Source organism: Myotis lucifugus, unplaced genomic scaffold, assembly GCF_000147115.1.
Source record: "Myotis lucifugus unplaced genomic scaffold, Myoluc2.0 scaffold_12, whole genome shotgun sequence".
Classification (NCBI taxonomy): Eukaryota; Metazoa; Chordata; class Mammalia; order Chiroptera; family Vespertilionidae; genus Myotis; species Myotis lucifugus.
The window spans coordinates 12,519,821-12,547,079 of record NW_005871060.1 but is presented as its reverse complement, the minus strand read 5'-3'; the positions used below and the strand labels follow the sequence as shown (position 1 = coordinate 12,547,079).

General features: G+C 37.8%; 1 protein-coding gene and 1 pseudogene across 1 annotated transcript in view; one reads left to right on the top strand and one right to left on the bottom strand.

Annotated features, from left to right (window-relative positions):
* Nucleotides 1-27,259, bottom strand: part of GRID2 (glutamate ionotropic receptor delta type subunit 2) — a 1,225,688-nt gene that overhangs the window by 792,521 nt on the left and 405,908 nt on the right. The window lies entirely within an intron of this gene.
* Nucleotides 12,050-13,443, top strand: LOC102431530 (annotated as a pseudogene).

Genomic DNA, 27,259 nt, shown 5'->3' with positions numbered 1-27,259 from the left:
TTTTTTTCCCATTTCTTATCTCAGCGGGGTCACATTTAGCTCCCTGACTCTGCCAATTCTACTGCTGGAAGGGAGCCAATCATACACTGAAATTTGGTCACCTCTGAAGTTGTAAAGGCTATTTTAGCTTCTCGTTCAGCATCTTTTCCTAAAATGCTATGCCCTATTTCATTTTTAAATGTCTTAAATGTCTTCTTTGGCCCTGGCCAGGTCGCTCAGTTGGTTAGAGCGCCCACGTGATACACCAAAGTTGTGGGTTTGATCCCCAGTCAAGGCACATACAAGAATAAACCTATGAACACACAAATAAGTAGGATAACAAAAATCAATGATTCTTTCTCTCTCTCTCTCTCTCTCTCTCTCTCTCTCTCTCTCTCTCTCTCCCAAATAAATATTTTTAAAATATGTCTCCTTTATATTTAGATAGATGTTCAATAATTATAAATTCAACAATGAGAGGATTTTGAATTGAGACACTATAAAGCAAATGCATATACTCATATAGTCTGTAATGTTTTTTATTACCTAAAAAAATTAAGAGCATTAATTATAGGCAATATACAATTCATATATCGTATTTTGGGCCACATGTAAACTGTAATTTTTCTTAGCCATAAAACTATGAACCAAATCTGAATGTAATAAGTGAATTTAAATAAACTTTTATTTAGAGCATAAAAAATAGAGGGGAGAAAAGGAAAACAAAAAGAGAGAGGGACAAATATCTGTAATCTTATATATTAAATCAGCTATAGAAACCATGAACATATTTATCTTACACTTCTAGATTTAAAATAGAAAATAGTTCTATTTTAAATAGTATTAAAGTAATCTTTGTGCCTGGCCATTGTGGCTCAGTTGGTTGCATGCCGACCTATGAAGCAGGAAGTTACAGTTCGATTCTTGGTCAGGGTACATGCCCAGATTGAGGGTCGATTCCTAGAGGGGTTGTACAGGAGGCAGCCAATTGATACTGATCTTTCTCTCTCATTGGTGTTTCTATCTCTCTCCCTCTCCTGTCCTCTTTCTCTAAAAATTAATAAAAACATATTTAAATAGTAATCTTTGCAGAATCTTACTAATTCTTTTGCAGCTTTTATGTAATAGATTATACTCACAGAAATCATAGCTGTATTTTAAACAAAAAAAGATAATGAGACTAAAAGCATTAAAAACACAAAATTACAAAAATGCAAATTAAAACTACACTGACTTATTATGGTTTTACCTACCAAATTGTTAGAAATATAAATAAAATGATAATTGGCAGTATTTATTTTCAAGTGTGGATAAAATATACATTCTCACTCTATGTGGGAATATTAGTTGTTGAATTTTTTGCAAAAATTATTAAGATTCATAAATGTATTTATATTCTTAACTCAGCAATTACTCTCAGGAAAAATTTTAAGGAAATTCCCCAAAATAGAGATTAATGCTTAATTTATGCCACATTTATACAGTGCAATATTGTTTGGCCATTCAAAAAATCATGTTTCAGTCCTAGCTGGTTTAGCTCGGTGGATAGAGCATCAGATGCGGACTGAAAGGTCCCAGGTTCAATTCCAGTCAAGGGCATATGCCCGGGTTGCAGGCTTGATCCCCAGTAGGAGGCGTCCAGGAGACAGACAGTCAATGATTCTCTCTCATCATTGATGTTTCTATCTCTCCCTCTCTGAAATCAATAAAAATACAGTGGGGCCTTGACTTACGAGTGTCCCGACTAACGAGTTTTTTGAGATACCAGCTGTCTCTCAGCCAATTTTTTGCATTGAGTTGATAGAGTAATTTGAGTTAACGAGCTCCTTAACAAGCTCAGTCTCGGAACGAATTAAACTCGTAAGTCAAGGCCCCACTGTATATTTTAAAAAAAATCATGTTTCAGAAGCATGTTTGATGACATGGAAAATGCTGATAATATTTTAAATATTTTTTACAAGGGTAATTAAACTGAAAAAGAGCATGAGTTTCATTTTATTATTAAAGTAGAATTAATGAACCCAAAATATAGGTCATTGGATAAAATTGAAAAAAAAATTTTGATAAATACAATGTGAAACACAGCTTTTTCTTTTTTAAAAATATATTTTTATTGATTTCAAAGAGGAAGGGAGAGGAAGAGAGAGATAGAAACATCAATGATGAGAGAGAATCTTTGATTGGCTGCCTCCTGCACACCCCACACTGGGGATCGAGCCTACAACCCAGGTATGTGCCCTTGGCTGGAATCAAACCCTGGAACCTGCAGTTCTCTATCTACTGAGCAACATGGGCCAGGGAGAAGGCAGCTTTTTAATGCATCTTTTTTAGAGTTACTAACATTTTAAAAGTGTTCTATATTGCCTATGTCACATTCACACACACGTAAACTCACGCACACACACTCCCTTATTGGAAGACTATAAAATCTGGAAGCAATTTTGAAATCTATTCGCAGAAAGTAGACATTTGTTCATGCAATCTAACTTATCTTAAAAGTTAAATTATAGGATGTAGTCAGTGGTTAAAAAAATGTAAAATTGACACTTTGCAAGCTCACTTCTTAATAATGAAAATAGTTTAATAATGTAGCTTTACTATTCCACAGGAAACATTCATGTTATTGCTCTACAGAGTGAGAAATTAGCAATTTTTCTTTTTTTCAGCCAGTGTTATGCATTTTATGATTGCTAGGGGAAAAACAGTTTTATTTGGTTAAAAAGACTATCCTTAATAAATATCTCTTTTATATATTTATAAAAGAGGCCTGATGCACACAATTCACGGAAGAGTAGGGCTTTCCTTCCCCCAGCTACCAGCACCAGCTTCGGTCTGGCACCAGGGATCCAGGCTTCCCTCCGGCTGCCGGCAGGCACCTGGGACCTGGGCTTCCCTCAAAGCCCTGGCTTCGTCTGGAAGGTTGTCCAGAAGGATGTCCAGAAGGACATCTGGTCTAATTAGCATATTACACTTTTATTATTATAGACTAGTGGCCCAGTGCACAAAATTCATGCACAGGGTTGATGGTGTCCCTCAGCCCAGCCTGCACCCTCTCTAATCTGGGACCTCGGGGGATGTCCGACTGCCGGTTTAGGCCCGATCCTGTGGGCCTAATCCAGGACCACCGGCTCCTAACTTCTCACCTGCCTGCCTGCCTGATCACCCCTAACCACTCTGCCTGCCGGCCTTCTCACCCCCAACTGCCTTCCCTGCTGGCCTTCTTGCCCCCAACTGCCCCCCTTGCCAGCCTGGTTACCCCCCACTATCCCCCCTGCCAGCCTGATTGCCCCCAACTGCCCCCACCCTGCCGGCCTGCTCTCCCCCAACTGTCCCCACTGCTGGCCTGATTGCCCCCAACAGCACCCCCCACCACCAGCCTGCTGGCCCCCAACTGACCTCCCCTCCTGGCCTGATCACCTTTAACTTTAACTGCCTCTGCCTCGGCCCCACCACCATGGCTTTGTCCAGAAGGTCTCCCAGAAGGTCTCCAGTCTAATTAGCATATTACCCTTTTATTAGTATAGCTATATAAGTGCCTAATATGCAAAGTGTCCCCTCAGGAGTTTGACTGACCAGGAGTTCACTTGCTATGACATGCGCTGGCCACCAGAGGGCAGCATGGAACGAAGAAAGGCCCTGGCCAGCAACAGGCATCTGGGGAAGGGAGGACCCAGCGGGCAGCCGGCAGCCGGGAAAGTGAGGCCCCAGCTGGCATCTGGAAGCTGCTAAGGATCCTACCCATGCATGAATTTCATGCACTGAGCCTCTAGTATATATATATAAAAGCCTAAGCAACCATCATGGCTGAATGAGGAGTCGCTATGACATGCACTGACCACCAGGGGGCAGACACTCAACACAGGAGCTGCCTCCTGGTGGTCAGTGCACTCCCAAAGCCAACCTCCCATGGTACCTCCCCACAGACTTAGCGAGACAGCTCCAACTGGCCAGGCGATAAATAAATAAAAGAATAAATAAATATTGGGTTTACATGGAGAAACCACAAATGCTGACAGAAGATGATACCCACTTTAATTTCTGTGTGTGTGTTTTTTATAGTCCCATAGTATTTTCAAAAATTAGCTGAATTTAATGCTAATTTATGTACACTTTGACTCATTTTACCAGAGTATGAAACCACTAATCATAAAAATATACTCAATTTTCTGCTGTGTCCTCTTCACACGTTTTCTACTGTTGAATACCTATTGAATATATTAACATGTCAAAGTTACATAAGGCAATACTCTCAGAACTATTGGCATATTTGGACTTTCTCTAAATCCTTCTCTCTCACATTGAGGACATTTGAGGTACTTTATCTAGGCAATGGTTCTCATATTATAGTTCCCAGACCAGTAGTATTATCTTTCCCTTGCAGAAATACAATTTATGTGTTGGAAAAGAGAGGGTGTTCACTGTTGCATACAATGAGCTAAAGTCATTATTACCAAGTCTTATATAGTATAATATGAATAGTAGTACAAAGAAGGCTTTGGAATTTAAAATGAAATAGGATCAAAACAGACAACTTAAATAACACAGCTGTCACTATAATTTCTTTTTGGAAGGAGAGTGTTTAGGAGAATACTTGATTAAGCTATTTGAGAAGGTGAAATCTTAAAGATATATTCAGAAAAATAAAATAAAATATATAGATAAAATAATCTGTATAAAATATGAAGAAATTTAGGTAATGGGATAGGTAATAGAGGAATAGATAATGAGTATGCAGGCTAAGTAACAGAAAGAAATAGTCATATGATCATATAATATAGTCAAATAGAAAATATACTGAAATTACTTTTTGGAATAAGTATACATTGCAATAAGAATAAATTGCTTTCATGGCATTTCATCTTTCCAAACTGTAATAAAATCTATTAATATATCAAAATGCCATGTGTCATAGAACTTTATTAAGACAACTTTTGACTGAAAATGATGGACTGAAAAAATGTAATTATTTTTCTTTCATCTGAGAGACCTAAACTTTGGTAGTAAAGGTATTTTTAAAGGCTATATGCCATAAAAATGAAGACAACAAGTGGTAGATCATCAGCAAACTAGACCTTTCAACAAATTTCTGTAAGGCAGTATGAAATGTATTGACTCATGAAGCATGGTGTGGGGAGTTGTAATAAAAAATAATATATAGAGAGATGAATGAGGTTAAGGAAGCAGGAATATTTCCTAAAATAGTCTTCAGAGGGTTGGGGGAAGACTTGATGAATCAATAGTAGGCAGTAAAAAGTCTGAAAACAGGATGATTAACTGAAGCTATTTCCATCAACTGCATCCCTCCACTCTCCTTAACAGAATTAGTGGTGGTCAGTTCTGACCCTCTGTTTCTAAACAAAGGACTTGTTCTACAAAAAATGGTCTGGGGCAAATTGGAGCAGCTAGCATGGATCTTGGTGCTCCTTAATAAAACCCTCTCCACAGTGACCAATTCTAGCTTACTAGAATAGAGAAAATAAAGGATAAACATATCAGAGAAAATAAAGAATGTAAGTTCACAGAGTTGAAGAATTATAGCATTCAATGACTGTATATCTAAATAATAATTTAAAAACCCAAATAACTAGTCACATTTTTATAGATCTTCAGAGCAGCAAAAATTATTGAGTTGATTGATGTTAAACTTTTTCCATTGGAAACATCTAGGTAATTTATAAAGAAGTGATGGTATGGTTAATATTCATCATAAGTAATGTTTAATTCTTTGGGACAATAGAAGAATGCCTTCAAAGTTCGGAGAGAAAGTAACTTTCAACCCACACAATTTATACTACACTAAACTATAAATCGAAGATGATAGTAGAATAAAATGACGTTGAGATATGCAAGGACTCAAAATTATATCTCACATGCTTCATTACTTGCCTATTTATCCCAGCAATATAATAACATTGGAAAGCATGTTTAATGAATGCGTAGTTTAATATGAAAATTAAACTCTAATTTCAAGTTTAGATAATAAACAATTTTCCAACTAGTCCCCATTAATTAATGAAAATGAAGAATCAATTTAAACAAAAGCAATTATTCAGAGGTTTAATATGGTTAGTCTATGGATAGAGAGGCAAATATGACATCTTTGAAGAGAAATTCATTAGGTATTTGAATCCCATTTATACATATTTTATCATCAATACATTAGAAGCTGCAATTTGACTGTATACTGCAAAGGATAAATTTTATAGGTTCTACATTCTGATGAGTTCAATAAGTTGTAGAGAAAACATACTGATTTAGTAATAAAGCAACAATCAAAGCTCATCTACTGATATAAATAAAATGCCAAATGGATTATATTAGAAGACTGACATTCCTCCTGTCCAAACAACTAGGGTAATTATTATATTGTACTTAAGGCATCTCAATTTAAAAGATGACACAGAAGTATCAGGTGGTACTGGGAAAAGAATGATTTCTCTCATGAAAAAAAAAATAATCAAAAGGAATTTGAACTTTACCTCATGGATAAGAAAGATTATTCATAGGGTTCTTTTGAAATTCCTGGGAAACAATACCAAAAGTAATTGATGACAAAGAAGATTTAAGTTGTCATTAAAATTTTTAAAAATATATTTTAATATTATTAATAAAAAGAACTTATGAATCCTCACAAATTATTTGTAAACCAAATCTAGCAGCATATTAATAGGATTGTATACTATGATCATGTAGGAAATATTCAGGCAACACAAGGTGATACAACATACAAAATCAATCAATGTAGTACACCACATTAATAAAATGAAGGGAAAAATAACAGGATTTTTCTTCAATTGATGCAGCTAAAACATTTGATAAAAATCTGGCAACTTTTCATCATAAAAACCCTTAGAAATCTAAGACTAGAAAAAGAGTTCCTCAACATGATAAAGGACTTTTATGAAAACCTAAGAGATACCACCATATTTGATGACTGAAAACTTTTCCCTTTAGATCAGTGGTTCTCAACCTTCCTAATGCCATGACCCTTTAATACAGTTCCTCATGTTGTGGTGACCCCCAATCATAAAATTATTTTCGTTGCTACTTCATAACTGTAATTTTGCTACTGTTATGAATCGTAATGTAAATATCTGATATGCAGGATGTATTTTCATTGTTACAAATTGAACATAATTAAAGCATAGTGATTAATCACAAAAACAATATGTAATTATATCTGTGTTTTCCGATGGTCTTAGGCGACCCCTGTGAAAGGGTCGTCGCAACCCCCAGACCCACAAGTTGAGAACCGCTGCTTTAGATGAAGTATAGGTCAAGGAGGCCCGTTTTGCCACTGTGAGTTAATATTGTACTAGAAGTTCTAGCTAGGGTAATTAGGCAAGAAAGAGAAATAAAATGCATCAAATTGGAAAAAAAGTAAAGCTATCTCTATTCACAAATGACATGATACTACATACAAAAAATATAAAGAAACAAAGATTAGAGCTTATAACAAAGTCAGCAAAGTTACAGGGACAAGGTCAAAATACAAAAATGTTTTATTTCTTTTTTTTAACTTTTTATTGATTAAGGTATTACAAATGTGTCTTTATCCCCACATTGTCCCCTCATCCCCCCAGTCTTGCCCTCACCCTCACCCCCTGTTGTCTGTGTCCATCGCTTATGCTTATATGCATGCATACAAGTCCTTTGGTTGATCTCTCCCCTGTTTTATTTCTATGTATCTGCAATTAACACTCCCAAAAGTAAATTAAGAAAATAATCACATTTATCAAAGAATGTAAAAAATAAATTTAACCAAAGACGTGCAAGACCTATGCTGTGAAAAATATAATATATTGTAAAAATCAATGAAAGGGGACTTAATAAATGAAAATACATCCCATGTTCATGGATTGGTAGAAGCAGTATTATTGTTAAGATGGAAACACTACCAAAGGCAATCTAGTGGCTCAATCAATCCTTATTAAAATCCCAAAGGCTCTTTTACAAAAATGTAAAAGCTGATACCAAAATCCATATGGCATGCAAGTGACCACAATGAAAAATAATCTTGAAAACAAAGTAGAAGGTTACTACACTTTCTAATTTCAAAACTTATTACAAATCACTGGTAATCAAGACAATGAGATATTGGCATTAGATAAACATAGGGATCAATAAATACAATTGAGAGTCTAAAATAAGTCCAAGTGTCTATGATCAACTGATTGTCAATAACGGTATTATGACTATTTGATAAGGCCAAGAATAGTTTCTTTAAAAAAAATGGTCCTGGGACAACTGAATATCCACATGCAAGAGAATTAAGTTGGACTCCTACTTCACAACATATAAAAATTAACTTATAATGAATAAGAAATGTACACATAATAGCTGAAACTATAAACTTTTTGAAGAAAACAGGGAAAAATCTTTATAATGACTTGATAATAGTTTCTTAGATATGATACCTAAAACATGAGCAACAAAAGAAAAATAAATGAGTTGGATCATATCAAAATTAAAAATATTTTGCATAACAAAAAACACTCTCAAGAAAATGAAAGACAACCCACAGAATGAAAATATTTCCAAATCATATATCTGATAAGGTTCTCTTACTCCAACTATATAGAGAACCCTTGCAACTCAAAAACAAAGAGACAAACAATTCAAAAATGGGCAAATGGCTTGAGTTGACATTTCTCCACATGAAATACACAGGATATCAACAATCAGAATAAAATGCTCAAAACCATTAGTCATTAGGGAATTGCAAATTCAAACAACATGAAATATCACTGTTCACATTCACTATAATAGTTATAATAAAAATCAAAGCAAAACACATATGTTGGGTTTCAGTGAAGACTGAGGATTCTTAAAAATGAGTCATTCAAAACAATAGATCTTTAAAAGTTTATGTATAGTCATGACTTTTGGCATAAAAATGGATAAGCAGTATCGGAAAAAATCATTCTAAACCTAATGTACATTACCAGTGATGGTAATGTAAAGTGTGGACTCTCAGTGATTATTATGTCAATGTAAGTTCACCAATTTTAAGAAATATAGCTCGGCTGGCATGGTTCAGTGGTTAAATGTCAACCAATGAACCAGGAGATCACAGTTCTATTCCTGGTCAGGGCATGTACCCAGGTTTCAGGTTGCAGGCTCTATCCCCAGTAGGGGGTGTGCAGGAGGCACCTATCAATTTTTCTCTCATCATGGATGTTTCTCTCTCTCCCTCTCCATTCCTCTCTGAAATCAATAATAAAATATATATACATATATACCATTTTGGTGAGGGATGTTGATAATGGGAGAGTATGTGTTATATGATAAATCTTTATTATTTTTACTTAATTGTGCTGTAAGCCTAAAATTACTCTTTTAAAAAGTCTATTTTTTAAAAAAATCACATAACTTAAGACATAACAATATTATAAAATTGAGACAATATTATGATCTACAATGAGCTAACCTTGCAAATGACAAACAACAGACCTAAAAAATCACTTCTGAATTTTCCTGGGAAAAGAGGAAGTAATTATCTAGAAAAGATTAGAAATCACAATCTACTAATTTTACATTATCAAACTAGACAGTAGTTTAGGAATGGGAAAACTTGTTGCTAATACTCTGGATTTTATTTGTTACAAATCTCTGAAAATAATATAAGTTTAAAGATAGCCCTTAATCCTATTATTATTAACTAGAGGCCTGGTGCATGGATTCGTGCACATTGAAAGGAAATTAATTAGAAGAAATATTTTAGAGGCCAGGGAGGGACCACAGGAGGGCTCCAGGGCATGTCCAGCCCATCTTGCCCAATCCTGATCAGGCCGATCAGGGCCGGGCCGGGGAGGGACTGCGGGAGGTTGGCCGTCCAGGGAGGAATTGCAGGAGGGACTCCAGCAGGAAGCTAACCTACAGGTTAGAGCGTCTACCCCCTTGTGGTCAGTGCATGTCATAGGGACTGGTTGAATGGTCAAACGGTCAGACACTTAGCATATTAGGCTTTTATCTATCTATAGATATATAGATGATATAGATATATAGATATAGATAGACATAGACATAGACATAGACATAGACATAATAAATATATAGATATAGATAAAAAGGCAGCATAATTAATGGCATGACTTATATTTATAAAAAAATCTCAGATAATGCCTTAGTGTAAAGTATCTCTATTTTAAAACTATACAAATGTTTAATCAATTATAAGGCAATGAGGCCTCACTTGGTTATTAATTACTTAAATTATTATGCAAACAAAACATATTGGTGATAAAATTATTTCATAATTATTCATTTGTGAAGATCACAAAATAAAAGTCATAATTGGAAGAAAATGAAAGAGCAAAATGCATTGATAATTTAAAAAGTGAATTTCTTTTGTAAACCATATTTCAATACAAATAATTTCTCCCAGTAGATTTTATTTCAGTTTCTAAAGTATGAAAAAACATTTCAGGATTCAAGACTTTAAATTTTTTTATTGAATTTATTAGGGTAACATTGGTTAATAAAATTATATAGGTTTCAATTGTACAATTCTATAATGTATCATCTGTATATTGTATTTTGTGTTTAGGGAGGGGTAGTAAAACGGAAAAGAGGCCAAGTATATGATGAAGAAAAGTGATTTGAGTTTGGGTGGTGGAAACACAATGCAACATACAGATCATGTATCATAGAAATGTACAAGTGAAACCTGTATGAACTTATTTAAGAAGCTGCCATATGGCCCCTTTTCCAAGTATCATCTGAAAAATTAGAAAACATTTATTCGAAAATATTTGTGCATCCCTATGTTCTTTACAGCATTATTCATGATGTTCAAGACATGGAGACAATCAAAGTGTCCTGCAATAGAGGATTCAATAAAGAAGATGTGGTATATATACACAATGGAATACTACTCAGCCATAAGAAAAGATGAAATACTGCCATTTGTGACAATATGGATGAAATTTGAGAATATTATGCTAAGTGAAATAAGTCAGTCAGTGAAAGCTAATAACCACACGATTTCACACACATGTGGGACATAAAACTGAAAATCATAGATATAGACAACAGTATGGTGGTTACCAGAGGTAAGTGGGTGAGGGGTAGTTAAGAGTAAAGGAGGCCAGGAGGAACCTGGCTATGATGATCACCTGAACACTGCCTCCATGTCATTCCTTCTTTGCCAACTCCGTCCACACCTTGGGGAACCCCTGGACCTGCTGGGGCTGGACCCCAACATATGGCGTCGCAAACAGGATTCCCCTAGCTGACCCAGAGGGCACAGCTGACTCCTCCCCGGACACCGCCACCACCATCAAGCGCGGCTCTGATGGACCCTTTGATGCAGCCCTTCAACTCGCTGATGCTTTGGGAAGCCCGTCGCCAATGACAACGCCTAGCCAGATCATCAAGGACAACCAAACCACCGACTTGGGGACAGCTGAAATCCCTTGACTGAAGAGGCCAGCAACCTTCTACAGGAACAAGGCTCCTTGTGCACTCCATCCACTATGTTTATAGCCATGCTCGCTATCATGCTTGTCAGTCTTCTTCCGAGTCTTAAACAACCCAATCCGAGAGGTGGCCTCTGATTTACATGTGCTATCATTTAAAAAATAAAAAAGGGGGAATTTTTCGGAAGCCGGTCCATCCTTGCTGCTTGACACAGTCGCTGCAGGGAAAAAACATCTGCACAGCATATGTTTCAAGGGACCTGGTGTATATGGCATACTGTTCTTAATATGTTTGCTCCCCTTCTTGGCACTATGTGTTTTAACCAAGGTCACCTCTCCGAGAAAGGTCGTTTCCCCTGGTAGGGATTTTCCCCTGAAGTTAGGGAGGGAATAAAACCCCTTAACTAAGTGCCAGGCGGGTAGTTAATCACTTTAACTATGAACAATCACGCTTAAGCTACATAATCTTTACTCCCTGGAATGGAGATAAGAAACACCCTAACCTTTGGAATAGAAATTGATAGGATTAAAATCAACTGGTATAAATACAGATGTAACAAGACAATAAGACACAGAACTTGGAGTTTCCTGTGGGACGAGGTGGTGGCGGTTGGGTCTGAAGACTGAGCGGTTTCGCCTCCATTTTCGTCCGTGGAGTGCAGTGATGGGTCGCAAGAGGAAGAAGCAGCTGAAGCCGTGGTGCTGGTATTGTAATAGAGATTTTGATGATGAGAAGATCCTTATACAGCACCAAAAAGCAAAACATTTTAAATGCCATATATGTCATAAGAAGCTGTACAGAGGACCTGGCTTGGCTACACATTGCAGCCAGGTGCATAAAAAGACAATAGATGCTGTACCAAATGCAATACCTGGGAGAACAGACATAGGGTTGGACATATGTGGTATGGAAGGTATTCCAGAAAAAGACATGGATGAAAGAAGACGACTTCTTGAACAGAAAACACAGGAGAGTCAAAAAAGGAAGCAACAAGATGATTCTGATGAGTATGATGATGACGACTCTGCAGCTTCAACTTCATTTCAACCACAGCCTGTTCAACCCCAACAAGGCTATCTACACCCAATGGCACAGCCAGGACTACCACCAGTTCTGGGAGCACCAGGAATGGCTCCAGGCATACCTCCATTAATGCCAGGTGTTCCTCCTCTGATGCCAGGAATGCCACCAGCTATGCCAGGCATGCCACCTGGAATGATGCCAATGGGTAGAATGATGCCACCTGGACCAGGAATACCACCTCTAATGCCTGGTATGCCACTAGGTATGCCCCCTCCTGTTCCACGTCCTGGAATTCCTCCAATGACTCAAGCACAGGCTGTTTCAGCACCAGGTATTCTTAATAGACCACCTGCACCAACAGCAACAGTTCCTGCTCCACAGCCTCCAGTTACTAAGCCTCTTTTCCCCAGTGCCGGACAGGCTCAGGCAACTGTCCAAGGACCTGTTGGTACAGATTTCAAGCCCTTAAGTAGTACCCCTGCAACAACTACAGAACCCCCGAAGCCTACATTTCCTGCTTATACACAGTCTACAGCTTCAACCACTAGTACAACAAATAGCACTGCAGCTAAACCAGCGGCATCAATAGCAAGTAAGCCTGCTACTCTTACGACAACCAGTGCAACCAGTAAGTTGATCTATCCAGATGAGGATATATCGTTGGAAGAAAGAAGGGCACAGTTACCTAAATATCAACGTAATCTTCCTCTTCCAGGACAGACTCCCATTGGTAATCCACCAGTTGGACCAATTGGAGCTATGATGCCACCACAGCCAGGCATCCCACAACAACAAGGAATGAGACCCCCAATGCCACCTCATGGTCAGTATGGTGGTCATCATCAAGGCATGCCAGGTTACCTTCCTGGTGCTATGCCGCCATATGGGCAGGGACTGCCAATGGTGCCCCCTTATCAAGGTGGGCCTCCTAGACCTCCAATGGGAATGAGACCTCCTGTAATGTCGCAAGGTGGCCGTTACTGTTTTCACTTCATCCAATCTAATAGGTTTGGACATTAAACCTTTTCTCAACTTGTGCTGTTTATATAGCCAAGCTTCCGTCAATAAGGCTTCATTGTGACTTTAACGTTATCTTCCCACATACCAGGAACTATTGGACATTTATTTTACATGGGAAAATTATTTGAAATAATAAAGCAGGAACTTTTCCTGAAGTTGCAATTTAAAAAAAAAAAAGAGTAAAGGAGGCCAAATATATGGTGACTGAAGTTGAGTTGACTGTGGGTATTGGGCACACAATGCAATATATAATCATGTATCATAGATATGTACATTGAAACCTATATGATCTTATTAACCAACTAGTGGACTGGTGCACAAAATTCATGCATGGGGGTGGGGGTGTCCCTCAGCCTGGCCTGCACCCTCTCCAATCTGGGACCCCTCGGGGGATGACTGACTGCCGGTTTAGGCCCAATCCCTTTGGGGGGCCTAAACTGGCAGTCAGACATCCCTCTTGCAATCCAGGACTGATGGCTCCTTACTGCTCACCTGCCTGCCTGCCTGATCGCCTCTAACCACTCTGCCTGTCAGCCTGCTCACCCCCTACTGCCCCCCTCCAGCCTGCTTATCCCCAACTGCCCCCCCCCTTTGCCAGCCTGCTCACCCCCAAATGCCCCCCTGGCCGGCCTGATAATCCCCAACTGCCCTCCCCTCCTGGCCTGATCGCCCCTAACCACCGCTGCCTCGGCCCCGCCACCATAGCTTTGTCTAGAAGGATGTCGGGAAGGTCTCCCGGTCTAATTAGCATATTACCCTTTTATTAGTATAGATGTCACTTCAATAAATTTAATTTAAAAATAAAAAATGATTAAATAAAAATTTCCAAACATGCTGTGTAAACACATAGCCATAATTTTTAAAAGTTGTAAAGTATATATTTGCATGAGGTTCTGTAGAGAGTACAGCAACTGCCTCTATAATATAAATTGCTGCTCTTTTAATTTCAGACCTACCTCCCTTTCACATACAAAGTCAAATCAAAATGAACACAATATCTATTTCTGAGGAAACAGTGGACTTTTAAAGCATAACCAAAGATAAAATACTTGAAAATGTTTTCATTTTATATTTTCATTTTACATTTATATTATTTGGTATCCAGTGAACCAAATCATTCTAAATTTGGTAGCATCTTAAAAAGAGACCAAGTGGAGGGAAAAGTTATGAAAGTACGATGAAACTTTCTAATAGATATAAATACACTTGGAAAATTGCAGTTTTTCAGCCTTGATTCCATGTCCCAGACTCATTGCATGACTTATCATTTCTTAAACATCCAAATCACTTATTATTCTCCACCACAAAACTGAATCTTTGAAGTCTTATATCCTATCAACTTCTTTGAAATAGTTTCAAGATAGCCCCTAAAATTCAAATGTATTTCTCTCATTTTGTAGTTTGTGAAGAATATAATTTTACGTAATTTTTTCAACAGAACTAATTTAACCAATAGAAATATTGATTACACCAATAATTTTTACAATATAATAAATCTTTGATAAATGTGTAGTCTATATCAAGCTTCTCATAATATTTTATAGCATCTAAAAAATTAGGTCAGCCCTAACCGGTTTGGCTCAGTGGATAGAGCGTCGGCCTGCGGACTCAAGGGTCCCAGGTTCGATTCCGGTCAAGGGCATGTACCTTTGTTGCAGGCACATCCCCAGTAGGGGGTGTGCAGAAGGCAGCTGATTGATGTTTCTCTCTCATCAATGTTTCTGGCTCTCTATCCCTCTCCCTTCCTCTCTGTAAAAAAATCAATTAAAAAAATTAAAAAAAATAAATAAATAAAATAAAAAATTAGGTCAGATTTGAACTAAAAAACACAGATATACTTTTTTCAAAAATATTTCCAGATTTATTGTAAAATAAAAATATTATATATATAGTAATCAATGTGATATTTTGATATATGTATAATTTGCAAAATGATTACCTCTATCAAGTTAATTAATATCCATTACCTCATAGAGTTACTTTTTTGTGTGTGGTGAGATCACTTAAGATCTAATTCTTCAGCAATTCTAAGTATATATTAGAGTATTATCTATATACTAGGGGCCCAGTGCACGAATTCGTGCAACTTGAAAGGAACTGTGGGCCACCAGGCTGCGGTAGGCACAGGGGTGGGTCTCGGCCCATCCTGCCACAGCCCCCAGTCCACTGTCTGCCAGCATCCCCGCTCCCTCCTCCACGACTCCCATGTGCTGATGGTGTCGGCCCTGCTCGTACCTACTGATGGCGCAGAGCAATTGGGGCCGGTGCCAGCATCGGGTGCAAGCAGGGCTAGTGCCTTCAGCAGGTGTGGGCTGCAACTGCTGCCCCTTTCGCCCCTTAGGAGCAGGGGTAGGTGGAGAAGTCCTGAGGGGCAATTGGGGCTGGCAGCCATCACTCATACCCACTAACAGTGCTGATCACTCGGCGCTGGCGCCAGCTGCCTAAGCGGGTGCGAGTGGCAGCTCCAGCAGCAGCAGCAGGTGCGAGCAGGGCCAGTGCCGGCAGCAGGTGCAAGCACCCGACAGGACCGCAGCACATGGGAGCAAAGGATTTTCAGTAACCACCAGAGGCTCAAACCAAACACTATGACATGCACTGACCACCATGGGGTGCACATGGAACATGGCAGGCGTTGGCAGCAGGCGGCAGAGCGCGGAACATGGCAGGCATTGGCCATCGCGGGATGGTGGAGCAGGTGAGCTGGGGCGCCAGACCAAGGCGGGACACCAGTTGCTGTCATGGGGGTGAGCCTCTGGTGGTTACTGAAAATTATTTGCTGCCTCGCACGCAGTCCCGCTGGGCGCTCTCATCTGCTGCTAGTGCCACCCCCGCTTGCACCTGTTACCAACCTCAGAGCCACTGCTCACACAGGCTGCCGGTGCCCAGCACAGGCTGCCAGAGCCCAGCACCAGCCCCAATCACCCCTCAGGGCTTCTCCACCTCCCCCTGATCCTGAGGGGTGATTAGGGCAGCAGCCTCCACTTGCGCTCACTGACAGCTCCAGCCCCGCTCACACCCGCTGCTGGCACCAGCCCCGATAGCTTCACACCATCAGTGGGTGAGAGCGGGGCCAGCGCTGTCAGCAGTGGGAGCAGCAGCAGTGGAAGCAAGGCTGCCAGCAGACAGGGGACCAGGGGCTGCGGTGGGAGGGGCCAGGCAGGGGCATGGAGGATGGGCCAAGAACTGCCTCTGTGCTCACTGCAGCCTCGCAGCCCACAGTTCCTTTCAAGTTGCACGTTTCGTGCACTGGGCCCCTAGTTAACTATAATTGCTAGCTTGACATTAAATCTCAAGAACTTATTCATCCTAAATAACACATTTTGTACTCTTTGCCTCTCTGACTAATTTCTCCCACTCTCCATCCCCTAATAAACACCATTCTAGTATTTGCTTTTATGAGTTGGACTATTTTAGATTCCACATATAAGTGAGATCATGCATTATATGTCTTACTGTGTCTGGCTTATTTCACTTAGCCTAAAGTTCTCCAGGGTTATCCATCCATGTTGTCACAAATGATAGGGTTTTCTTCTTTTTTTAAGGCTGAATACTATGTATGTATGTGTGTATGTGTGTGTGTGTGAGTGTGTGTATGCATCCATGTGTATCACATTTTCTTTATCCATTCATCCATTGACAGACACATTGATTATTTCCATATCCTGACTATATGTATCAATGCTGCAAAGAACATGAGAGTGCAGGTGTCTCGTTGAAATCCTGATTTCATTTCCCTTGGATATCTTGAAGTGAAATTGCTGGATCATCTGGTATTTAGTTCTACTCTTAATATTTTTAAGAATCCCACAACTGTTTTCCATAATGGCTGTACCAAATTATATCCCCAACAACAGTAGAAATAGTTCCCATCATTCAACATCCTCACCAACATTTGTTATATTTTGACTTTTTGATTGTAATTTTATTTGCATTTTCTTGACATCAGTGATGCTGATAACCCTTTCATTTACCACTCGGCCATTTGGATGTGTTCTTTGGAAAATGTCCACCTGGGTCCTTTGCCCATTTTTTAATCAAACTATTTGTTTTTCTTGTTATTGACATGCACAAACTCAGTAACAAGACTATATTTTCACAGTCATTTCATTATGACATAGAATGTGAGGGAAGATATGTATATACATACACACATATATATATATACACACATATACACACTTACAAACACACACAGTGTGTGCATTAGGTGTTACAGAAGTGAGAAACAGAATAAAATGCTAAAAGAGTAACAGAATAAGAAATAGTGCTAATTGTCTCAATCTTGACAGTCTCGTTTTTATAATTTGACATCTCTCTCTCTATATATATAAAAGCCTAAGCAACTGATACAACTGAATGACCAGAGCGACCGGTCGGCCAGTTGCTATGATGTGCACTGGCCACCAGGGGGCAGACACTCAATGCAGGAGCTGCCCCCTGGCGGTCAGTGTGCTCCCACAGCAGGAGTGCTGCTCAACCAGAAGCTGGGCTCATGGCTAGCAAGCACAGCCGAGGTGGCAGACGCAGCGGGACTGGGGTGAGTGGGAGTGGTGCAGCGCCTGGCCCTGGATCAGGCTCTTCCCTGGCCGCCTGCCACTTAGCAAACTGCTACATTCCTCATATCCCATAAGCCTGCAGTTAGAATCTCCAGAGAACAGTTGAAGCGTGGATACTTGGAGTAACCAGGATGAGCCTGATATCGCCGCTGGGCTCCTGGAACTCTGTCTCAGGCATCGAGATCAAATCTCATCCCTTACTGATTGCCCTGGAGCTACAGAGGAAGGCAGCAATATCCTGGGTGGCGACTGACAATCGGAGTAAAAGTCAAAGATGGATCTGAAGGGTGGGGGTGTGGGTAACAGAGCACCTCTTCCCCCCAAGATCCCTAACTTTGTATTGTTCACCTCGGAGCATCTCTTATCTGACTCTGAGCAGTGGAAAGCATCCAGCACAGCCCAAGGCGTCCACCGGGGACCTCACGGCCAGCAAGGCATGACACTGGCCGCAGAAGGGACATTTGGAAATACTTTTTCAGGAAGCTGTGGGGAGGAGGACAGACACCCCACGCAACTTCCCAGTGGCTCACAGGGACATGGAAGCTCCCCGGGCACACAGGCGTGGGCTCCTGATTTCTTTTCAATGTGCACAAATCCATGCACCAGGCCACTAGTCCTATATAATAAAAGGGTAATATGCAAATTGACCCTAATGGCGGAACAACCAGAACAACCACTGGACCAGTCACTATGAGGCGCACTGACCACCTCTCAGTCCCTTTCCCTGGCTGGCAGGCTCCAATCGCATGATGGCCACCCACAGTGGGGGCGGGGCTGGCGACCAGGCAGGAACAGTTGACCTCTCGGTTCCTTCCCCCGGCCATCAGGAACAGATCACCCAATGGAGAACGGGGAACCAGGGATGGGTGGCAGTGGGGGGTGGGACTGGCTGTGGGCAACTAGGGAAGATGGCCCTGATTGCAGGGCAGTCCTAGGGACCGTACCCACACATGAATTCTGTGTGCTAGGCCTTTAGTATTACAATGAAAGAAGGTATAGCAAGTATATTCAAATCTAAGTCTCCTCTAATCCTTCATTAATAAAAAAGAACAATAACAAACTAATGAAATTAGCCAATCAAATATTTATGCCTTTATCAAGCACTTTATATTTATTAATGAACACTGATTAAAGATGGAAATGTTGGAGTGGGTGGGAAGTAGACACCTAGGCCCACAGATACTGCTAAATGCTGTTTATGCTGGGCAAATCTCTAAACTTTGAGCAATGAAATAAAGTGGAGAAAAGTCATAGAGCTTTGGATTCAGACAGATGTAGGTGTGAATCCTTGTCCTGGTTATGTGATCACGAGTATCTCATTTACTTTTGTGACGTCCAGATTCTCCACTTAGGTAAAAGTTATGAAAATTAAATACTGTAATTCATTTGGAAGTATCTCATAATAGATCTTTAATATATATTTTCTTTCTTTTTGGGAGGAGGAGGGGACAAGGGAGTTAAAGAACTCTTAAGATTCTCAGCAAAATTAGACTAGAATACAGAAATTCATTTTAAATTTGAGATACTATGATTCTGTAAATCCCAGAGTCAAGTAAAAAGTAATTTTTATTTACAGATATTCATTAAACAACCACTATATCAAATATTTTTATACATTACCTTTAACAAATAAAACTTAGATACTGGGTATTTTTAATATAATTTTACAGACAGCGGACTTTAGTAATTTGTCACAGGAAGGGGCAAAGGCAAGATTTTAACCCAGATTTTTAGACTCTAATATCAGATCTTAATAAGAAGCCATCCCAATATTAAGTTGTGCACTTGTAACTACAATGCCCTCAAAATTCTTGAGGACACTTTATCTATAGATAAATGTTGGCATGACTTTTACATACTAATTTGGTCTGTAAATCATATTATACCACACAGCCTCTTCTCACATCACTGCTATTTTGTCAGCTTTATGGTACAAAAAATGGAGCCATATTGATTATAAAATATAAAGATAAAATATTATAAACAATTAGAAAAATTACTTGTTGCTCTTGTTATAAATTATTGATTTTATTTTCTAAGTATAAAGTGCATTGTTTATGAAGGATGAACTGCTTTTCTTAAAACTAAAATCTTAGTGTTACATAAAAGGGACAAAAAAGGGAAAAATGAACATATAAAGAAAGGAGGTAAGGAAGATGAATGCAAAAAAAAATGTTTATCAATCTTCATTCAAATCAAATGCTTTTGAGACAAGAAATATGAATAGACAATTCTATTAATTCAATAATAATAATATTAATAAGTACCACATCATTTTGAAAAAAGCTGTTCTTTAAACCTAATACTCCTGTAGTTAGTTCCTTTAAAGATTAAAGGTTTATACAGAGTAAGGCTTTTATAAGTGTTTTTAATGAGTTTTAAATAAGAAAGATATATTGATCACATTGATGCCATTTTCAAAATTAAGACTAAACAAAACAAATAGGTTCAGCACAATGCCGATGTAGAAGGTAGAATTTGGGGTTTTATTAGTGCCTGGGGGTGGATTTCTTCGGTTCATTGCTGTCACTAGCTGGTGAAATGGAAACATTGCTATACATTGCCAAAGCTGATTCTCAAGAATTAACTGCCTTGAATACTCTGCATTTTGAATAACCATACAAACCTTACCAGTATTTTGTAAATCACAAAATCATTAAAGAGCTTTACCACCTTGAAATGAAAAACATCTCTTGCCTGGTATGTCGTTTTGTTCATTTTAGTGTGAAATCAGAAAAATGATCAGACCTTTATTTCAGTGGCTAATTACCTACTAAAGCTAAATATTGCTTTCCAGTTCTCTGCCACAAATACTTTTCTTTAATTAAGTGACAAAAATCTATCTCAAGTAAATGTTAAACAGGATAATTTACATAAATTCAATAAAGGGAAGAAATTTAGACATATTAAACTGCTGAACATTGGCCCTACATATTTTCTGCAAACTTTGTAGACAGTTTTTATTCCCTTCTGCTTAACTTTTTCTATATGAGAATCTAAATGTGCACAGGAAACTCAATTAGTATATCTATCAGATTATTTCCGAGTTGACCAAATTCTCTCAAGTAATCACCTCTCAAAAGCAATATTTGACTTTAAAACTTTATAAATCAAATATATGATCACTATGATAACAGATGCACATAATTCAATCATCCTCTTTTTATCCCTTAGATAAGTTTCCATTTTTAATTCCCTGTTGCTGAAATGATTAGCTCAAATAGCTGTAGTTGGTGTGAACCGATGGGCATAGTAAAAGAGATACTGTGCCTCCATGGGTTCTGTTGAGAGACAATACTCTGTGGTTTCATGTTTCGGTCGGTCTTGTAAGCAAAGCATTATTGCCCTTTTCTTCTGGACTATCTTTTCTTTCTTTTTTTAATATATCTTTATTGTCCAAAGCATTACAGGTGTCCTCATTTTCTCCCCCATTGATTCCCGCCACCCCGCTCCCCAGGTCTTCATTGCACTATTGTCTGTTGTCCACTTTTAAAATATGTGTAAATGTGTATAACGAACAATATGGGAAGATAGAAAGAGTGTATCATTCTGGAGCAAAGGGCAGCCATGCTTACCTCTCCAGCACAATAATGTCTCCTAAAGGCCAAGGGCAAACATTTTAATGACCATCATAAAAGAATATGTCCTTAAGGTCAGGGTTTCTTTTCTGGAGTGTAAGCCAGTGTGTATAGATATCACCTGGCCCTTTTTGTACCTCCTTGTGGGAACTGGTGCTTAGGAACTAATATAAAAGATGCTGCGAGTCCAAAGAATAAAACTCTTTGTCTCTTTCCCAGGAGTCTCATATCTTCTGCCAGAAGCCATGAAACTGGCAGGCTAAGTTGTAGGCTAGCAAGAAGGATAACATCTCAGACTCTTCACAACTCCTGACAGGCTCCCTAAACAGGGCTAGTACTCTCTGAGTTTCTCATTAGATTTGACACTTCTCGTGAGCTATAGGAAATGGTTGCTGTGATGTAAGGCATAGGATGATTCCTGACTATGAGCTATAATAATCTCGGATTGTGTTGAATTATCAGCCAAGTTGTAATAGGAGCAAGATGCTTTAAAGACAGTATCTCATTTTATTATTTCAATAGTAGGCATTTGTTTTGTTTTGTTTTGTTTTGTTTTGTGAGGAGGAGGGTGGTCAACAGACAATACACCACCATAGAAATTCATCATGTAAATAACTTTATCATAGATAATTTCTTGTAGGTTGATAATTATCCATTTGCTACTTCATTCAGCAGACCAATTGCAGGACTTATACTGGGTATCCTTGGAAATGTGATACATAGCAAATGCATAAGCCTTATTTAGAAATCATTAGAAACAACAGAATATGTGAAAGCTCTTACAGAGACAGGTAATTACCATAATGAACTACTACCCCTCTCTAGTCAGTAGTGAGTCACTCTTCATTCTACCTCCTGATTCATAAGACAAATAAGTCACCACCAAAAACTGCAGATTTTATAGGTACAAACACGTTACTTAACAACCAGATAATTACCGAATGCCTACATTTCTAGTCATAAATTAATCTTCTTCAGAATATTCACTAACAAATAAAAAATAACTATATTTTAGTTATAGTTATTTTGTTTAGTGGGAACATCAATCAGTTCTAATTTACTTGCACCAAAATACCCCGGGAGCACAATTAATCAACATCATTGGAAAATGTTTTAGAAATGTTACATAATAAAATACAGCCTTTTAACATTGCCATAACATTCTGAAATATTAAATTCTTACTTAGTTACTTTCCTTGTTCTTAATTAAACACACTCTCTGACAACAGTTGATGTTGTAACTCTAATTCTGTAGGAAGAAAAATGTTTAGCCTATTTACAGTGACATTATAAGGACACACAAATGATGAGGCTTTTTGATAGTTTATATTATATCTAAAACTACTGTCCTCTTGAACCTGTGCTAGTGAAATTAATGAAATAAAAAACAATGTCATAATTCACTGAAGGTATCCATTGAGTGAGTGAAATCTGTCAAAACAGAGTGCAGAAACTTCCAAAACTAAAAGAAGACCAGTTCCTAAAATGTTACTATCTATAATAATAAAAGCATAATATGCTAATTAGACCGGACGACCTTCCGGACGAAGCAAGCCCAGGTGTCAGAGGGAAGCCAGTGTCAAGCAGCCAGGGGAAGGAAGACCTACCCTTGCACAAATTTCGTGCATCAGACCTCTAGTCAAATATAACATTGCTTACATTTTAATTGTATTCACAGGTAGGAGATTCAAAGTAATATATGCTGTTTCTTACTCTATACCTGAATAATTCCATTCCTAGATGCCAGTCATACACAAAAATTCTATATATTATTTGAAAAGATTTTACCCACATAAATGTCATTTTAAAAGTCGTTTGCTCCAATTTACATTGCATAACCTATGATAAATATTATAAAGAAGGCAATATTATCACACAACCAGTTTTTACCTTCTATTTGCTTGTGGGTTAAGGAAATTACATTATTTTGAAAATGACAGTTGCTTTAAAGACATAGTCAGGTTTCTTTACTTCAGGGCTTTTGAGAAATCTCAGCATTACAGTATATTTTTTTAAAGTCTCCTGGTGGGATGGGAGGAGGGAGAAAGATAGAGATAGAAATAAAGGTAGAGCTGGAGCGAGAGAGAGATGGAGAGGAGACAGAATATGAATCATGTACCTAGATTAAACAATAAATCAAATTGTGCTAAAAGTAACTTTTATATATTCACCCAAGAATATGTTTATTGATTTTTTTTTTAGAGAGAGACAGAAAGAAGGAGAGAGAGAGATGGAGAAAAAAAAGAGACAGAGGGAGAGAGATGCGTTGCCTCCAATGGGGATAAACCCACAACCTAGGTATGTGCCCTGACATGGGAATAGAACTCACAACCTTTTGTTGTACTGGCCGATGCTCCAACCAACAGAGCCACCAATCAATGGGGTTCAAAGTAACTCTTTAATTTTGATGTCATTTTTTTTTTAATGTTTGGATGGCTTATACTAACACCTCCTTAGCAACATGTAAGAAACTATCCCAATTTGATAAAGACACTTGTGTTTATTTTGCACACTTAGTATTAATTCTGTACCCTTAGTAAACTAAAGGCATGTGCTAAACATTTAGAAAGACTTCTGCCTAAAGAAAGGACACCTTATGTTTTGGGGAAAGGCTATTCTAAATGATCAATCTCTGATACAGAATCAATAAAGCTTCTCAGAAACAACACAGACGATGGAGTGCTATCTTCTACTAGAAGCTTCCATAATAATATGATTAAGCAACAACAAAGGTTCTTATTTCAGAGCTGTGATTATACATGCAAAAATGTGTCCTAAAACCCCATGCAAAGTACTCTAAAACAGTGTTAAAAGAAAGGCTAGGGAGGAGGCCGGGTGAAAAATGTCTTAAATTCTTCAGAATCTCAGAAACGCATGGTTTAGAGAGATGGCATACTTTGTCATATATATATTTTTCCTCCTGACTATAATGCAATGAGTGTAGCTAGGAAAATATAGACTCATGCAACAGCCTTGCATGGACATATTGATTTTCAAAATCTAGTGCTCTAAGGTTTGCCCATGGAGAAGTGTAAGATGATTTTTCTTAAAATATTTTAAAAAGTGATGTACTTTCCATTCAACAAATACATCTTAAATTTTAAAAAATTGTGACAAATTCTTCCATACTCAAGGTAAAATCACCACACTCTCATTTTAGTGTTGCAGTTTAAATAACTTCATGTTAGTGTGATAGTTTCTTAATGCTATTGCAGAAGTGTGCAATAACTGCTAACCGGTAAATATCCAAGTGGTTACCCACAGTTACAGATCACCCCATATTTTTTATATTGCTACTGTAGTATGTATATAATGGATTCAATTCTCTGGTTATATATTGGGGTATTCTTCCTAACAGAATTTTGTCAATTTTTATGGGTTTCATAACAGTTAAAATGCAGAATAGAAATCAGTATTCTAAATTATCTATGAGAAATAATAAATGTTACTGATTTTTTAATCAAATGCGGTATTAACAGAATTTTACTTTAATTTTTATCACTTTATCTTAATTAAAAATATGATGATTTACAACTTAAAAAATAGTAACAAAGAAAGAAATATTTTAAAAATTCTGGATGGGCATATAGAATTTTCTGAAAATAAAGTTGATACTGAAAAAGAATATTCCACTCTCAGAATAAGCTTGTTATTTCTTAACAAAAATAGACCAAAAATTATAAACATCTCATTTTTTAAAAGGGAAAGGGCATTCATAAAACATTAAGTGTAATCCACTGACAAAAGTAAAAATAGATAAAATATATCAATTTCACTCAATATATATTAAGATAAACACACTGTGATTATATAACACTTCTATTGCATGAATATTAGACTAAGCTATACACAATACAAAAATTATATGTTCCTTTTTAATAAATATTTTAAATAAAATATTATATATATGCAAAAAAGAAAAAATACATATTGGAAAGTTTATGATATTTTCACAAAATAAGTACACCTGTATAAGCAAAACCTAGGTAATAAAATAAATTTACCATCAACCCAGAGGCTTTTTAGTACCCCCTTTAGGTCACTATGCTCCTCCTACAGTAACCACTATTCTGATGATTAAATAGATTAATTTGCCATTTTAAATTTTTTCAAATAAAATCATAAAATAGTCATGTTTGGTACTGGCTTCTTTCACTTAGTATGTATATGAGATTCATCAATTTTTGTAGCTGTGATACATTTAATTGTTTGTGGTATTCCATTATAGTAATACTAGAGGCCCGGTGCATGAACATTCGTGCACTGGGGAGGAGGGGGTGTCCCTCAGCCTGGCCTGCACACTCTCACAGTCTGGGAGCCCTCAGGGGATATCCTACTGATGGCTTAGGCTCGCTCCCTGCAGAAAGCGGGCTTAAGCCATAGTCTGACCTCCCTGTGCAGGAGGCGACTGGGCCCTGCCCCCCATCACCCCTCCACCACCGCCACTGCTGGTTGATGCCGCCTACCCCTTCCCCCATCGCCCTCCTCTCCTTCTGCCCGCTGGCATGCTCCTTGGCTGGCCTGGTGGCACCTCCTCACTGGCCCCGCCTGCTGCCGACTGGTTGTTCCACTGTTCGGTCGATTTGCATATTACACTTTTATTATATAGGATGCTATAGTAAATGTTATTCTCCAGTTGATGTACACTTGCGTTGTTATTAGATTTTTGGATATTGCATAGAGGATTTATAAGAATGTTCTTGTTTTGTTTCTATGAAATATATATTTGATTTTAAAATAGCCAATCAGAACAGAACAGTCAATTTTGTATTAAAAGAGCCTAAAACTTCAGTGTCATATTCCCTAGAATTGAAGAGACAAAGATACTTTTTAAGCTTCAAAATTATCATTTGAGGGATTTATTAAGGATGATATTCATGTGTCTTTGCTTTCTCTGCCTTATGTTTCAGTTTGGTTTAAAAACTTTTGTACTGGCAAATGATAGTGTGGATAAGGTCATACTCAATTTAACAGTTTATTAATCACAAAATAACAATGAACACTAGCTTTAAAGAATCATTGAGAATCAAATGATAATAAATATTTCCAAAGAATAAAGAAGTGACATTTGAAAAATAGAGGAATATGTCTGTTTTCAAAGTGTTAAGATAAAGACATAGTGTAAGAAGGGGAAACTAGATTTTTACACATTCTACACAGCAAAAGAAGTAATTATTAATCCATTGTATGCCATAAGCATCTGTAGATGCAAGCAATGGACCTTCCCCACAGCCCACACGTGTCCATGAAAAAAAACGTTTTCCCTAAGTGGCAGCCCTGACCAACTTTAAAATCATTTTTCATGACAATTTTCAGCTGAAACTATTCAAGAAAACCCGAATTGTAAGTGATATATTTATTTTTATAACATTCATTGCTAATTGATTTTTTAAATTAAATTCAAAATATTTAAATGGGGATGGTTTTTATTTTAGATGGGTGGCAGTTAACTGGTTAAGTATTTCATTCAATAGAAAACTTAGTAAAATTTCTATAAATAACCTACCTTAAGAATGTTTCACATCTGGGAAATATATTGTTGACATTTTTAACTCTGTAGGTACATATTATTAAATTTCCATAATTATGCTGCTTAATGCAAAGTGGAAATAAAACTCAATAAATATTTAGATCCTTACAGAATCCATAGATAAATTTGTAAATATTTCTTCATTGTATTTT